This window comes from Hyla sarda, chromosome 1 (genome assembly GCF_029499605.1).
Source record: "Hyla sarda isolate aHylSar1 chromosome 1, aHylSar1.hap1, whole genome shotgun sequence".
Lineage (NCBI taxonomy): Eukaryota > Metazoa > Chordata > Amphibia > Anura > Hylidae > Hyla > Hyla sarda.
In genome coordinates this window covers 316,422,214-316,439,433 of record NC_079189.1, presented here as the reverse complement: position 1 = coordinate 316,439,433, position 17,220 = coordinate 316,422,214, and the positions used below count along the sequence as shown (strand labels likewise).

The following is a 17,220-nucleotide window of genomic DNA, read 5'->3' as shown; positions in this document are numbered from 1 at the left end:
ACATACCTGCATCCTACTGGACTCACTTGTCTTGGTTAAATCCAGCTTATTTGACAACCTATGGTGCTGCTGCTTCTGGTCATGGCAGTGCTGCTTCTGACAAGGCTGTTCTTTGGTGGGCCTGAGCGACATCACAATCTCCATGGTTACATACACAACAAAGGTGAGATGTTGTTTACACCTGGCCATGCCAGTGGTATTGAGTAGCATATCACAGTGCTAAGGGTCCTGGATGCATCAATCTTTCAATGGGGAATAGCCACGCTGAGTTTGTCAAGTGCACCCATGTTTGCAACTCCATCAATACACACATATGTATGTATGTATGTATGTATGTATGTGTATCCATCTATCTCTATATATATTTATCTCTCTCTCCCTATATATATATATATAAATATATATATATATATATATATATATATATATTTATATATAAATATATGTGTGTATAGAGAGAGAGAGAGAGAGAGAGAGAGAGAGATGGAAATACGTTTTTAAACATGTTTTCACCTTTTTTTACCTTCTTTTTTTTCTTTTTTTTTCTTCTTTCCATGTTTTCCTTCTTTCCTCCTTTTTTCCTATGCTGATGCTTCTTATTTTTCTTCTTCTTCTTCAGACCCTATCATTGCACTATTGCTTATTCAATAACCACCACCAGATGGAGACACTATATTGCAACATTAGTTGTGAGCAGCAGTTTGTACAAACAAATGCCTCATAGCTGATGTCCTATCCATTATTGCAATGGATGCCTGGCTGGCAAAAAATTTTTTTATCATTCCAATACCACAGAACCAATGCATGGTCAATCAACAGCAATGACACACCTGGGTGAACAGCAAGGAGACCCCCATGTCAATTAACAAGATTCAACACCCACTACCTGAAAGACAGCTACCTATCATGTCATGTCCAACCTGCACAGGTGTGCTGGTTGCTGAGCTTATTCAATTAAAGAGGACATTCAACAGCAGCAGCAGCAGTCCTGTGGCTGGTCGCTCCAACAGGGGCCAGACACAAGCGGCACCACCTATTGTCTTTTGCCTGCAGTAAGGGCCCACTTGATCAGCCAGCAAGCAGCTGCAGCAGCAAAGAAACAGGTAATCTTTCTTTCCAACACTGAAACCTGGTGGTGCACTTAATATATGGTACCAGATAGGGGACATATCAGATATTAAACTGATAAAAACAGACACTACATTTGATCTCAGCCAAAAGGAAGGATGAGAAGCAATAACTGTGAAAGGGGCGGAAACAACGCTGTCCCCTTCACATGCACTATCACTACTTGTAGGAAGGGAGGCTGGCTGGCAACCTCCCATACACACTCTTGCTGGGTGGCAGTCACCCACCAGTACACACAACAGACCCTAAACCCATATCATTATTGCTAAGCAGGAAGATGGGAGTCCATTTCACTCTGATGGAGCATTTTTAAATGCAATCCATAACCTGGCTTTGGTAGGAACCCTTCTTACTCCTACTTGCATGTGATACTGGGTTTAGGATCTACATAGGAAACACACACACACACAAAAGCACACACTTACCTGTGTTGCCTGCCGAAGCCTCCTTGGCTGTCCCCAAACGGTATAAAACCAACAGCCACGGGAAGCTGTAAGGATAGAGGACATACCTGCATCCTATTGGACTCACTTGTCTTGGTTAAATCCAGCTTATTTGACAACCTATGGTGCTGCTGCTTCTGCTCATGGCAGTGCTGCTTCTGACAAGGCTGTTCTTTGGTGGGGCTAGGCGACATCACAATCTCCATGGTTACATACACAACAAAGGGGAGATGTTGTTTACACCTGGCCATGCCAGTGGTATTGAGTAGCATATCACAGTGCTAAGGGTCCTGAATGCAACAATCTTTCAATGGGGAATAGCCGCGCTGAGTTTGTCAAGTGCACCCATGTTTGCAACTCCATCAATACACACATATGTATGTATGTATGTATGTGTATCTATCTATCTCTATATATATTTATCTCTCTCTCTATCTCTCTCTCTATATATTTTTTTTGCTCCTTATAAATATATGTATATATATATATATATATATATATAGAGAGAGAGAGAGAGAGAGAGAGAGAGAGAGAGAGAGAGAGAGAGATGGAAATCGGTTTTAAACATGTTTTCACCTTTTTTTACCTTCTTTTTTTTCTTTTTTTTTTCTTCTTTCCATGTTTTTATTCTTTCCTCCTTTTTTCCTATGCTGAGAGACCCTTACCAGGTTAGGACGCTGGCACCCATTTTTTTGTTGGAACCGAGCTGTGCTGCAACTATTTCTTACTATATCTATAAGGTGATCTATGATTGCTGGCACGCTACATAATGGAAGATACTTTGAGAAACCAAGGACCACATGTCTCTTCTTTTGCCGAGGAAGAAGTGAGTAGAATTTTGGGTGGACTAAAAGGGGATGCAGCCTTTTTGGCAACACCTAAAACTACAGATGTGAGACGGAATTTCGAGAGTGAGTCAAGAAGGTTTATTGTTTTGGATTTACATCTTATCACTTTGGGGGAATATTATAAATGTAAGAGAATACCACGTGGGATGAGATCCGTTTACAGCCATCTGTATATACTGAGAATACTGATTTCAAGAGACGTTTTGAGGAGATCTCAGACCGTTATGCTTTAGACATTATTTTGTTAAACCTTGATTTTTTATAACATGAGTTGGTAACAGTGAAGACAAAGTTGGTGGATTTAGAATCTAATTTAAAAAGTATGTTATCTCATGATGAATTTGGAATGTATATGGAGAAGACCAAGTACGTATATGTACCAAGTACATACTCTAGAAATAACAATTATAGACATAATCTTACACGGGATGAGAAGACAGCCCTGGATTTGTTGAGCAATAACCACGACCTCACCATTAAGCCTGCGGATAAGGGTGGTGGGGTTGCGATTATGAACACAGTGGATTATAGGCAAGAAATATTGAGACAGCTATCTGATAGGAACACCTACAAGAGACTAGATAGGGATCCCAAACTGGAAATTTTAGCTAAATTAACTAATGTGGTTGAACATGCATTTGGGGAGGGTATTATTGATGAAGATCTGAGACAATTTTTAGTTGTTAAATACCCTATAACACCTGTTATTTATACTCTGCCCAAGATACATAAATCTTTAATAAATCCCCCGGGGCGCCCCATAGTTTCGGGGCGAGGATCTTTACTCAGTAATGCCTCTATCTTTTTGGACAGAGTACTGAGGCCTTTTGTTCTCAGGACTCGGTCCTATATTCAAGATACCAATGATTTTCTCTCTAAAATAAAAGATATAGAGATTACTGATCAAACACGTCTGGTCTCTTTTGACATTGTCAGCTTATACACATCCATTGACCATAACAGGGGTATGTCAGCAATTCAGCGTACATTGGCGTCTTCAGAACTCCCCATAGCGGCTCAAAACTTTATGTTATCTTTGTTGGAGATTATTCTTACCAACAATTATTTTACATTTGAAAATACATTTTATTTACAGTTGATTGGGACCGCCATGGGGACGAATGTGGCGCCCATGTACGCTAATCTTTTTGTTGCCTCGCTGGAGGAGGACGTCGTCTTTGGATCCCACCATTCCAGACATTGTCTGGGATGGTGGCGATTTATTGACGACGTCTTCCTCCTGTGGAATGGCTCACTTCAAGAGTTACAGGATTTTCATGATTTCCTGAACACTATGGACCCCAATATCAAATTCACCATGAGTGAATCAAACACACAAATTAATTTTTTGGATGTGTTGGTTATCAAAAAAGATACACGTCTACAGACTCAATTATACATAAAACCGACAGACAAAAATACACTTCTTCACTATCAGAGTCATCATCCCCGAAAAATGGTCAATTCATTACCTTACAGTCATATGCTTAGGGCCAGACGCGTGGTAGATGAAACAGATGCTTTACAAATAACCCTTGATAGGATGCAAAATAATTTCCAAACTAGAGGTTATCCTAGACATCTTATAGATGTACAGAGAAAAAGAGTGGAAACAATGGACAGGACTACTACCTTCTATAAGAAGGAAAAGAAGACACAGAATAGAATTCCCTTCACATCAGTATATAGTGAGCAAAGTAATGCCATCTCCAAGATTTTGAATAAACATTGGTCAATCTTGAAAGCTAGTTTCCCCACTATTAGAGAATTTGAAGTGAATCCATTAATGTCTTACAGGAGAAGTAAAAACATCAAAGATAAATTGGTACATACTGAAACCAAATCTGATATCGTGATGGGACAGACATTTTTGACGCCTCGGAGATTCGGATCTTATCCGTGTCTCTCATGTGTCAACTGCCCCTCAATGGTGAGAGGCAGTCAATTTGTACACCCACAAACATCACAAGCATATAATTTAAAACATAATTTAACATGTGACTCGACATGGGTGGTGTATGTGCTTATATGCCCATGTAAAAAGCTTTATGTGGGTCAGACCACATGGAGCCTAAAAACCAGACTGAATAATCACAGGTATAGCATTAGAAAGGGCAAATTAGATCTACCTGTTTCTAAACATTGTGTGGATTTTAAACATTCGGAAAAAGATATTAAATTTATGGCAATAGACCAGATTTTGGTCCCACCTAGAGGAGTGGATCGTCTGGCTCTATTGAAAATATGTGAACTATGTGGATTTCACTTTAACATAAAGATAGTTTTAGGGTATGGATCCCCAATTTGACCCCCTTGAATACTCTCTTACTTTTCTTCCTTGGCAGTATTAGATACATACAGTATATTTATATAACTTTTGACTGATTCTAATATTCATTTTCTTTTTCTTTATAGATCTATATATTGGAACAACTTGTGAGAGATGGACGCACCACCCGCTCTGTGGCCTTGACTACATTCATCATATAATCATTTTTGAAAATAGCTCCTGTTGTTTAATAAAATAAAACAATAACAATAATAAAAAAAAAATCTGCAGTAAGATTTCATGGCGGACATTTAGATGATTGACGGCCACTTGTGGACATCTTAATTATATAAAGGGTTTAGTACCTCACACTTTAGGTAGTTCTTTGGAGAGAGCTTACCCTTTGAGGTAATTTATCCCCTCAGAGATATCCCCCTCGGCAATTATTTTGGTTTTTATATTATTTGGTCTTTATTTATTTTCAACTTTTGTTTATTTATTTTATAATGTATGACCTTTCTTTGGCTACGTATGGAGTAAAGCGCCACCGAAAGGGCGGGCGCCCCCATGGAATTTGGGGTGAGGGGGGTCTGAGACCGGTCGAGACTGGTTCAGCTTGACGGCCACAGTAACCTCCCCTGTGACGTGGATCCTCTCCTACCATGAGAATGGGGAGAGTGTTCCAGGGTCCCCTGATATTATTGGGGTAGAACTCTCTCCACATATACAGGCCATGTCTGCACCGTGCAAAGGGTGAGACAGGATCTTTTTAACAAAAATTTTATTTTTATTTTCATTTTAATTATTAATTTTTATTTTTTATTTGATATTTTATTCTTTATTCATTTATTATTCATTTTTTACTTTATTATTATTTTTTATTTATATTTTTTATATATTTTTTATTTATTTTACTTTATGTTTAATCATTTTATGTTAATTATTTTGTTTAAGGTGGTAATTGATTTAACAATTTTCGAGGGGAATGTTTCTGGTTAGGGAATCCCTCAGGGGTTGACTCTCTAGGAAACTCTTTTTTATACATATATATAGTTTTGTATATATATATATATATATATATATATATATGTATGTATTTTTATATATGTATTTTTTATATGCATTTTCTATATATAGTTTTTGAACAAACTTTTTTCCTTTCCTTCCTTGGGGTGATTACATATCACAGGGAAGGTCTTATTTTGGGTTATTTAATTGAGATGGATGTCCATTGGTGCCCGTGTCCTTTACTCCTGATGTCCTGCCATGATCTTATGCTTTACTTGTCAGTTGCTAGTTTGTTTGTTTACATTGGTGATGTGGACGGGTCACGTGATCGGGCCGGCCTGGATCTCCTGTTCGGACTCGCGATCATGAGGACATGACGTGAGTGGGACGGGATTCTCAGTCAGCTGACCGGGTATCGCGGGATGCCGCTCACGTCACCAGCCATGTGACTATTGTTTACATGTACATGCGCAGTGGAATACACCCCACGCTACTGACGCCATGATGGTCCACGGAGCGGGTAGGATTGCGTTACCACCTCCTTTATTGAATATTGTAATTTGTACACAGATGAAGTCCTGTTATTAATTAGAAGGTATTAAGATCATAAATGTTGATATATTGCCTATGGAATTATTGTTTCAAGCTGATTCACTTTTCACATATGGGTACTCACAATGCACTTTATGATATATCATGTGAAGATTGCACAATAATTTGTTTATATGAATTTTTATGGATTTTTATGTAATTGTTGATTAATTATAATCTGATGCACTTGTAACTAGTGTTGCTCGCGAATATTCGCAATGCGAATTTTATTCGCGAATATCGCATATTCGCGAATTCGCGAATATAGCGCTATATATTCGTAATTACGAATATTCGTTTTTTTTTTTCACAGTACACATCACAGTGATCATCCCTCTCTGCTTCCAGCTAGTGTGGTGTAAAGAAGGCTCTAATACTCCAGTGTGAGACTGATGTGCGAATTTTCGCTTATGCGAAAATTTACATATGCTAATTTTCGCATATGTTAATTTTCGCATATGCAGATTTTCGCTTATGCGAAAATAAAACGGGAATATTACGAATATGCGAATATTCGCGAATATATGACGAATATTCGTCCATATATTCGCGAATATTCGCGAATTTGAATATGGCCTATGCCGCACAACACTACTTGTGACACTTTGATTATTGTTAGCACTTGGTTTGGGTATAAATACCCCTTAAGCTGTATGTATCACCAAGCTTGACAATGGCTCCATAGGAGCTGAAACGTTGCGCTGTATTTGAGATATGTGTGAATAAATGCACTTTTTTTTACTGGAGTGCTGTGCCATTGGAATTTTTTTTTTTATCTATCTCTATATATATTTATCTCTCTCTCTCTCTCTCTCTCTATATATATATATATATATATATATATATATATATATATATATTTTTTTTTTTTCTTTCTTCTCCTTATAAATATATGTATATATATATATATATATATATATATCTATATATATATATATATATATATAGAGAGAGAGAGAGAGAGAGAGATGGAAATACGTTTTTAAACATGTTTTCACCTTTTCTTACCTTCTTTTTTTTCTTTTTTTTCTTCTTTCCATGTTTTTATTCTTTCCTCCTTTTTTCCTATGCTGCTGCTTCTTATTTTTCTTCTTCTTCTTCAGACCCTATCATTGCACTATTGCTTATTCAATACCACCAGCAGATGGAGACACTATATTGCAACATTAGTTGTGAGCAGCAGTTTGTACAAACAAATGCCTCATAGCTGATGTCCTATCCATTATTGCAATGGATGGCTGGCTGGCAACATTTGTTTTTATCATTCCAATACCACAGAACCAATGCATGGTCAATCAACAGCAATGACACACCTGGGTGAACAGCAAGGAGACCCCCATGTCAATTAACAAGATTCAACACCCACTTCCTGAAAGACAGCTACCTGTCTTTTTGGTCGCTCCAACAGGGGCCAGACACAAGCGGCACCACCTATTGTCTTTTGCCTGCAGTAAGGGCCCACTGGACCAGCCAGCAAGCAGCTGCAGCAGCAAAGAAACAGGTAATCTTTCTTTCCAACACTGAAACCTGGTGGTGCACTTAATATATGGTACCAGATAGGGGACATATCAGATATTAAACTGATAAAAACAGACACTACATTTGATCTCAGCCAAAAGGAAGGATGAGAAGCAATAACTGTGAAAGGAGTGGAAACAGCGCTGTCCCCTTCACATGCACTATCACTACTTGTAGGAAGGGAGGCTGGCTGGCAGCCTCCCATACACACTCTTGCTGGGTGGCAGTCACCCACCAGTACACACAGCAGACCCTAAACCCATATAATTATTGCTAAGCAGGAAGATGGGAGTCCATTTCACTCTGATGGAGCATTTTTAAATGCAATCCATAACCTGGCTTTGGTAGGAACCCTTCTTACTCCTACTTGCATGTGATACTGGGTTTAGGATCTGCATAGGAAACACACACACACACACACACACACACACAAGCACACACTTACCTGTGTTGCCTGCCGAAGCCTCCTTGGCTGTCCCCAAACGGTATAAAACCAACAGCCACGGGAAGCTGTAAGGATAGAGGACATACCTGCATCCTATTGGACTCACTTGTCTTGGTTAAATCCAGCTTATTTGACAACCTATGGTGCTGCTGCTTCTGCTCATGGCTGTGCTGCTTCTGACAAGGCTGTTCTTTGGTGGGCCTAGGCGACATCACAATCTCCATGGTTACATACACAACAAAGGTGAGATGTTGTTTACACCTGGCTATGCCAGTGGTATTGAGTAGCATATCACAGTGCTAAGGGTCCTGGATGCAACAATCTTTCAATGGGGAATAGCCGCACTGAGTTTGTCAAGTGCACCCATGTTTGCAACTCCATCAATACACACATATGTATGTATGTATGTGTATCTATCTATCTCTATATTTATTTATCTCTCTCTCTCTATATATATATATATATATATATTTTTTTTTTTCCTTGTAAATATATGTATATATATATACATATATATATATATATATATATAGAGAGAGAGAGAGAGAGAGAGAGAGAGAGAGAGAGAGATGGAAATAAGTTTTTAAACATGTTTTCACCTTTTTTACCTTCTTTTTTTTTTCTTCTTTCCATGTTTCTTTCCTCCTTTTTTCCTATGCTGCTGCTTCTTATTCTTCTTCTTCTTCTTCAGACCCTATCATTGCACTATTGCTTATTCAATACCACCAGATGGAGACACTATATTGCAACATTAGTTGTGAGCAGCAGTTTGTACAAACAAATGCCTAATAGCTGATGTCCTATCCATTATTGCAATTAGAGATGAGCGAATCGAACTTGATGAACCCGAATTCGTTCCGAATTTCATGAAAAATTCGATTCGCAATGAATACGAATATCGCCGTGATTCTATCGCACGAATCGCTGCATTAAACTCCATTTTACAGTGTTCCAGGCTATTGTAGAGCTAAGATGGTGGATCCACATATGAGTACATGGGGCAGGGGATTATGGGAGGGCGGGAAACAGCGGCGGGAATGAAGGTAGGCGGGCTGACCCTGAATCACATGTGAGATGCAGCCTATCAGCATTCACTGACCCCTGTGATGTCACAGCCCCTATATAATCGGCGGCCATCTTGCCTCTCTTCATTTCATCTGTGCACTCAGATGGAGAGGAAGGGACTGTGTGTGTGTGAATAGCTCATACCACAGCATTACACTGCAACTGCTAGTCACATCAGCATTAGGGAAAGGCAGGAGTGCAGAGTGCTGTGCTGTTACTCTGAGAAGGATCATTGATTGCTAAACCTCCTATTCACGTTATTGAGCATTGCAGCAGAGAGGGGCAGATAGCTGTCAGCTGCCTCATACAGATCTCCAAGCTGCCTGAACTTTCTGAAGCATCTCCTCATTTTTCAGCTGTATTGAGTTTTTTTTTCTCCACAAATCTCCTGCTGCTCAGAATTGTGTGACAATTGAGTGCAATTTAGGGTTTAATCCCTGGATTTTTTTTTTTTGGGTGGTGCTGCACTGTTGGGTCCTGCTGCTGTTCAGAAATAAGTCATATTAGTGTGGACTTTAGTGCCTTTTTACCATTTTTCACCTGTTACTCTGTCTCTGTGCTATATTCAGTGTTATACCACACGTTATACACCTGCCGGTGTATTAAAGAATTTTTTTTTTTCCTGAGTACAAATACGCTTAACAGTGGCCTTATCATTGCAAAGGGCCTAAATACAAGCAAATAGCGTACCATATACCACCTTTTTTTCTGTCTCTGTGCTAAATTAAGTGTTATACCACACGTTATACACCTGCCGGTGTATTAAAGAAAAAAATGTTTTTCCTGAGTACAAATACGCTTTTTCAGTGGCATTATCATTGCAAAGGGCCTACATACAAGCAAATAGCGTACCATATACTACCTTTTTTTCTGTCTCTGTGCTAAATTCAGTGTTATACCACACGTTATACACCTGCCGGTGTATTAAAGAAAAAAAAGTTTTTCCTGAGTACAAATACGCTTTTTCAGTGGCCTTATCATTGCAAAGGGCCTACATACAAGCAAATAGCGTGCCATATACTACCTTTTTTCTGTCTCTGTGCTAAATTCAGTGTTATACCACACGTTATACACCTGCCGGTGCATTAAACTAATTTTTTTTTTGCCTGAGTAAAAATACGCTTAACAGTGGCGTTATCATTGCAAAGGGCCTGAATACAAGCAAGTAGCGTACCATATACTACCTTTTTTTCTGTCTCTGTGCTAAATTCAGTGTTATACCACACGTTATACACCTGCCAGTGTATTAAAGATATAAAAAGGTTTTCCTGCGTAAAAATACGCTTAACAGTGGCCTTATCATTGCAAAGGGCCTACATACAAGCAAATAGCGTACCATATACCACCTTTTTTTCTGTCTCTGTGATAAATTAAGTGTTATACCACACGTTATACACCTGCCGGTGTATTAAAGAAAAAAAAGTTTTTCCTGAGTACAAATACGCTTTTTCAGTGGCTTTATCATTGCAAAGGGCCTACATACAAGCAAATAGCGTACCATATACTACCTTTTTTTCTGTCTCTGTGCTAAATTGAGTGTTATACCACACGTTATACACCTGCCGGTGTATTAAAGAAAATAAAAGGTTTTCCTGTGCAAAAATACGCTTAACAGTGGCCTTATCATTGCAAAGGGCCTACATACAAGCAAATAGCGTACCATATACCACCTTTTTTTTCTTTCTCTGTGCTAAATTCAGTGTTATACCACACGTTATACACCTGCCGGTGTATTAAAGAAAAAAAGTTTTTCCTGAGTACAAATACGCTTTTTCAGTGGCATTATCATTGCAAAGGGCCTACATACAAGCAAATAGCGTACCATATACCATCTTTTTTTCTGTCTCTGTGCTAAATTCAGTGTTATACCACACATTATACACCTGCTGGTGTATTAAAGAAAAAAGTTTTTCCTGAGTAACAATACGCTTAACAGTGACCTTATCATTGCAAAGGGCCCAAATACAAGCAAATAGCTTATCATATACAGTAACCCCCCCGACCTACGATGGCCCCGACATATGATAAAATTGACATACGGTGGCCTCTCAGAGACCATCGCATGTCGATGTCAGCATCGACATACGATGCTTTTATATGCTGGGGCCATCGCATTAACTGCTATCCGACAGCGCAAAATGCTTAAGCTGCTGTCGGATAGCAGTGTAATGTGCCCCAGCAGGTTCACTTACCTATTCCCACTGCTCCGGGTCCACTTCGCGATCCTCCGGTGTCTTGCGCATCTTCTCCAGGGTCCGGGCCTTGCTTTCCGGCGTCGTTATTACATCACTACGCACGCCGCGCCGGCGCAGCAGCGTAATAACGTCACCGGAAAGCAAGGCCCGGACCCTGCAGAAGATGCGCAAGACACCGGAGGATCGCGAAGAAGACACAGGAGCAGCGGGACAGCATCGGGAGCCCCTGGAACAGCAGCGGGAGCGGTGAGGACCTGGTGCGGAGCGGCGGGGACAGGTGAGTATAACTTCCTATGCTTTACATTGCACGGATCCCTCAACATACGATGGATTCGACAAACGATGGGTCGTTTGGAACAAATTACCATCGTATGTTGAGGGACCACTGTACTACTTTTTTTTTTGTCTCTGTGCTAAATTGAGTGTTATACCACACGTTATGTACCTGCCAGTGTATTAAAGAAAAAAAAGTTTTTCCTGAGTACAAATACGCTTTTTCAGTGGCCTTATCATCGCAAAGGGCCTACATACAAGCAAATAGCGTACCATATACCACTTTTTTTTCTATCTCTGTGCTAAATTCAGTGTTATACCACACGTTAAACACTTGCCGGTGTATTAAAGAAAAAAAAGTTTTTCCTGAGTACAAATACGCTTTTTCAGTGGCATTATCATTGCAAAGGGCCTACATACAAGCAAATAGCGTACCATATACTACCTTTTTTCTGTCTCTGTGCTAAATTCAGTATTATACCACACGTTATATACACCTGCCGGTGAATTAAAGAAAAAAAGGTTTTCCTGAGTAAAAATACGCTTAACAGTGGCCTTATAATTGCAAAGGGCCTAAATACAAGCAAATTGCTTACCATATACTACCTTTTTTTCTGTCTCTGTGCTAAATTCAGTGTTATACCACATGTTATACACCTGCCGGTGTATGAAAGAAAAAAAAGTTTTTCCTGAGTACAAATACGCTTTTTCAGTGGCCTTATCATTGCAAAGGGCCTAAATACAAGCAAATAGCGTACATATACTACCTTTTTTTCTGTCTCTGTGCTAAATTAAGTGTTATACCACACGTTATACACCTGCTGGTGTATTAAAAAAAACCAATGGTTTTCCTGTGTAAAATTACTCTTAGCAGTGGCCTTATCATTGCAAAGGGCCTACATACAAGCAAATAGCGTACATATACTACCTTTTTTTCTGTCTCTGTGCTAAATTCAGTGTTATACCACACCTTATACACCTGCCGGTGTATTAAAGAAAAAAAAGGTTTTCCTGAGTAAAAATACGCTTAACAGTGGCGTTATCATTGCAAAGGGCCTAAATACAAGCAAATAGCGTACCATATACTACCTTTTTTTCTGTCTCTGTGCTAAATTCAGTGTTATACCACATGTTATACACCTGCCGGTGTATGAAAGAAAAAAAAGTTTTTCCTGAGTACAAATACGCTTAACAGTGGCCTTATCATTGCAAAGGGCCTAAATACAAGCAAATAGCGTACCATATACTACCTTTTTTTCTGTCTCTGTGCTAAATTCAGTGTTATACCACATGTTATACACCTGCCGTTGTATTAAAGAAAAATGTTTTTTTCCTGAGTACAAATACGCTTTACAGTGGCCTTATCATTGCAAAGGGCCTACATACAAGCAAATAGCGTACCATATACTACCCTTTTTTCTGTCTCTGTGCTAAATTCAGTGTTATACCACACGTTATATACCTGCCGGTGTATTAAAGAAAAAAAAGGTTTTCCTGCGTAAAAATACGCTTAACAGTGGCCTTATCATTGCAAAGGGCCTAAATACAAGCAAATAGCGTATCACATACTACCTTTTTTTCTGTCTCTGTGCTAAATTAAGTGTTATACCACACGTTATATACCTGCCGGTTTATTAAAGAAAAAAATGGTTTTCCTGCGTTAAAATACGCCTAACAGTGGCCTTATCATTGCAGGCCTACATACAAGCAAATAGCGTACCATATACTACCTTTTTTTCTGTCTCTGTGCTAAATTCAGTGTTATACCACACGTTATACACCTGCTGGTGTATTAAAGAAAAAAAAGTTTTTCCTGAGTACAAATACGCTTTTTCAGTGGCATTATCATTGCAAAGGGCCTACATACAAGCAAATAGCGTACCATATACCACCTTTTTTTCTGTCTCTGTGCTAAATTCAGTGTTATACCACACGTTATACATCTGCCGGTGTATTAAAGAAAAAAATGGGTTTCCTGTTTAAAAATACGCTTAGCAGTGGCCTTATCATTGCAAAGGGCCTACATACAAGCAAATAGCGTACATATACTACCTTTTTTTTCTGTCTCTGTGCTAAATTAAGTGTTATACCACACGTTATACACCTGCTGGTGTATTAAAAAAAAACAATGGTTTTCCTGTGTAAAATTACGCTTAGCAGTGGCCTTATCATTGCAAAGGGCCTACATACAAACAAATAGCGTACATATACTACCTTTTTTTCTGTCTCTGTGCTAAATTCAGTGTTATACCACACCTTATACACCTGCCAGTGTATTAAAGAAAAAATAGGTTTTCCTGAGTAAAAATACGCTTAACAGTGGCGTTATCATTGCAAAGGGCCTAAATACAAGCAAATAGCGTACCATATACTACCTTTTTTTCTGTCTCTGTGCTAAATTCAGTGTTATACCACATGTTATACACCTGCCGGTGTATGAAAGAAAAAAAAGTTTTTCCTGAGTACAAATACGCTTAACAGTGGCCTTATCATTGCAAAGGGCCTAAATACAAGCAAATAGCGTACCATATACTACCTTTTTTTCTGTCTCTGTGCTAAATTCAGTGTTATACCACATGTTATACACCTGCCGTTGTATTAAAGAAAAATGTTTTTTTCCTGAGTACAAATACGCTTTACAGTGGCCTTATCATTGCAAAGGGCCTACATACAAGCAAATAGCGTACCATATACTACCTTTTTTTCTGTCTCTGTGCTAAATTCAGTGTTATACCACACGTTATATACCTGCCGGTGTATTAAAGAAAAAAAAGGTTTTCCTGCGTAAAAAACGCTTAACAGTGGCCTTATCATTGCAAAGGGCCTAAATACAAGCAAATAGCGTATCACATACTACCTTTTTTTCTGTCTCTGTGCTAAATTAAGTGTTATACCACACGTTATATACCTGCCGGTTTATTAAAGAAAAAAATGGTTTTCCTGCGTTAAAATACGCCTAACAGTGGCCTTATCATTGCAAAGGGCCTACATACAAGCAAATAGCGTACCATATACTACCTTTTTCTCTGTCTCTGTGCTAAATTCAGTGTTATACCACACGTTATACACCTGCTGGTGTATTAAAGAAAAAAAAGTTTTTTCTGAGTACAAATATGCTTTTTCAGTGGCATTATCATTGTAAAGGGCCAACATACAAGCAAATAGGGTACCATATACCACCTTTTTTTCTGTCTCTGTGCTAAATTAAGTGTTATACCACACGTTATACACCTGCTGGTGTATTAAAAAAAAACAATGGTTTTCCTGTGTAAAATTACGCTTAGCAGTGGCCTTATCATTGCAAAGGGCCTACATACAAGCAAATAGCGTACATATACTACCTTTTTTTCTGTCTCTGTGCTAAATTCAGTGTTATACCACACCTTATACACCTGCCGGTGTATTAAAGAAAAAAAAGGTTTTCCTGAGTAAAAATACGCTTAACAGTGGCGTTATCATTGCAAAGGGCCTAAATACAAGCAAATAGCGTACCATATACTACCTTTTTTTCTGTCTCTGTGCTAAATTCAGTGTTATACCACACGTTATACACCTGCCAGTGTATGAAAGAAAAAAAAGTTTTTCCTGAGTACAAATACGCTTTTTCAGTGGCCTTATCATTGCAAAGGGCCTAAATACAAGCAAATAGCGTACCATATACTACCTTTTTTTCTGTCTCTGTGCTAAATTAAGTGTTATACCACACGTTATATACCTGCCGGTGTATTAAAGAAAAAAATGGTTTTCCTGCGTTAAAATTCGCTTAACAGTGGCCTTATCATTGCAGGCCTACATACAAGCAAATAGCGTACCATATACTACCTTTTTTTCTGTCTCTGTGCTAAATTCAGTCTTATACCACACGTTATATACCTGCCGGTTTATTAAAGAAAAAAATGGTTTTCCTGCGTTAAAATACGCCTAACAGTGGCCTTATCATTGCAGGCCTACATACAAGCAAATAGCGTACCATATACTACCTTTTTTTCTGTCTCTGTGCTAAATTCAGTGTTATACCACACGTTATACACCTGCTGGTGTATTAAAGAAAAAAAAGTTTTTCCTGAGTACAAATACGCTTTTTCAGTGGCATTATCATTGCAAAGGGCCTACATACAAGCAAATAGCGTACCATATACCACCTTTTTTTCTGTCTCTGTGCTAAATTCAGTGTTATACCACACGTTATACATCTGCCGGTGTATTAAAGAAAAAAATGGTTTTCCTGTTTAAAAATACGCTTAGCAGTGGCCTTATCATTGCAAAGGGCCTACATACAAGCAAATAGCGTACATATACTACCTTTTTTTTCTGTCTCTGTGCTAAATTAAGTGTTATACCACACGTTATACACCTGCTGGTGTATTAAAAAAAAACAATGGTTTTCCTGTGTAAAATTACGCTTAGCAGTGGCCTTATCATTGCAAAGGGCCTACATACAAACAAATAGCGTACATATACTACCTTTTTTTCTGTCTCTGTGCTAAATTCAGTGTTATACCACACCTTATACACCTGCCAGTGTATTAAAGAAAAAAAAGGTTTTCCTGAGTAAAAATACGCTTAACAGTGGCGTTATCATTGCAAAGGGCCTAAATACAAGCAAATAGCGTACCATATACTACCTTTTTTTCTGTCTCTGTGCTAAATTCAGTGTTATACCACATGTTATACACCTGCCGGTGTATGAAAGAAAAAAAAGTTTTTCCTGTGTACAAATACGCATAACAGTGGCCTTATCATTGCAAAGGGCCTAAATACAAGCAAATAGCGTACCATATACTACCTTTTTTTCTGTCTCTGTGCAAAATTCAGTGTTATACCACATGTTATACACCTGCCGTTGTATTAAAGAAAAATGTTTTTTTCCTGAGTACAAATACGCTTTACAGTGGCCTTATCATTGCAAAGGGCCTACATACAAGCAAATAGCGTACCATATACTACCTTTTTTTCTGTCTCTGTGCTAAATTCAGTGTTATACCACACGTTATATACCTGCCGGTGTATTAAAGAAAAAAAAGGTTTTCCTGCGTAAAAAACGCTTAACAGTGGCCTTATCATTGCAAAGGGCCTAAATACAAGCAAATAGCGTATCACATACTACCTTTTTTTCTGTCTCTGTGCTAAATTAAGTGTTATACCACACGTTATATACCTGCCGGTTTATTAAAGAAAAAAATGGTTTTCCTGCGTTAAAATACGCCTAACAGTGGCCTTATCATTGCAAAGGGCCTACATACAAGCAAATAGCGTACCATATACTACCTTTTTCTCTGTCTCTGTGCTAAATTCAGTGTTATACCACACGTTATACACCTGCTGGTGTATTAAAGAAAAAAAAGTTTTTTCTGAGTACAAATATGCTTTTTCAGTGGCATTATCATTGTAAAGGGCCAACATACAAGCAAATAGGGTACCATATACCACCTTTTTT

At 38.5% G+C, this 17,220-nt stretch overlaps 1 non-coding gene and 1 pseudogene across 1 annotated transcript; both read right to left on the bottom strand.

Moving 5' to 3' along the window:
• Positions 1 to 1,053: 1,053 nt before the first annotated feature.
• Positions 1,054 to 1,238, bottom strand: LOC130342536 (U2 spliceosomal RNA). The gene has a single exon (XR_008882164.1). It is a non-coding gene; the product is annotated as a U2 spliceosomal RNA (small nuclear RNA).
• A 6,577-nt stretch (positions 1,239 to 7,815) lies between these two features.
• On the bottom strand, positions 7,816 to 7,923 carry LOC130342670 (U2 spliceosomal RNA; annotated as a pseudogene).
• Between the last annotated feature and the right edge of the window lie 9,297 nt (positions 7,924 to 17,220).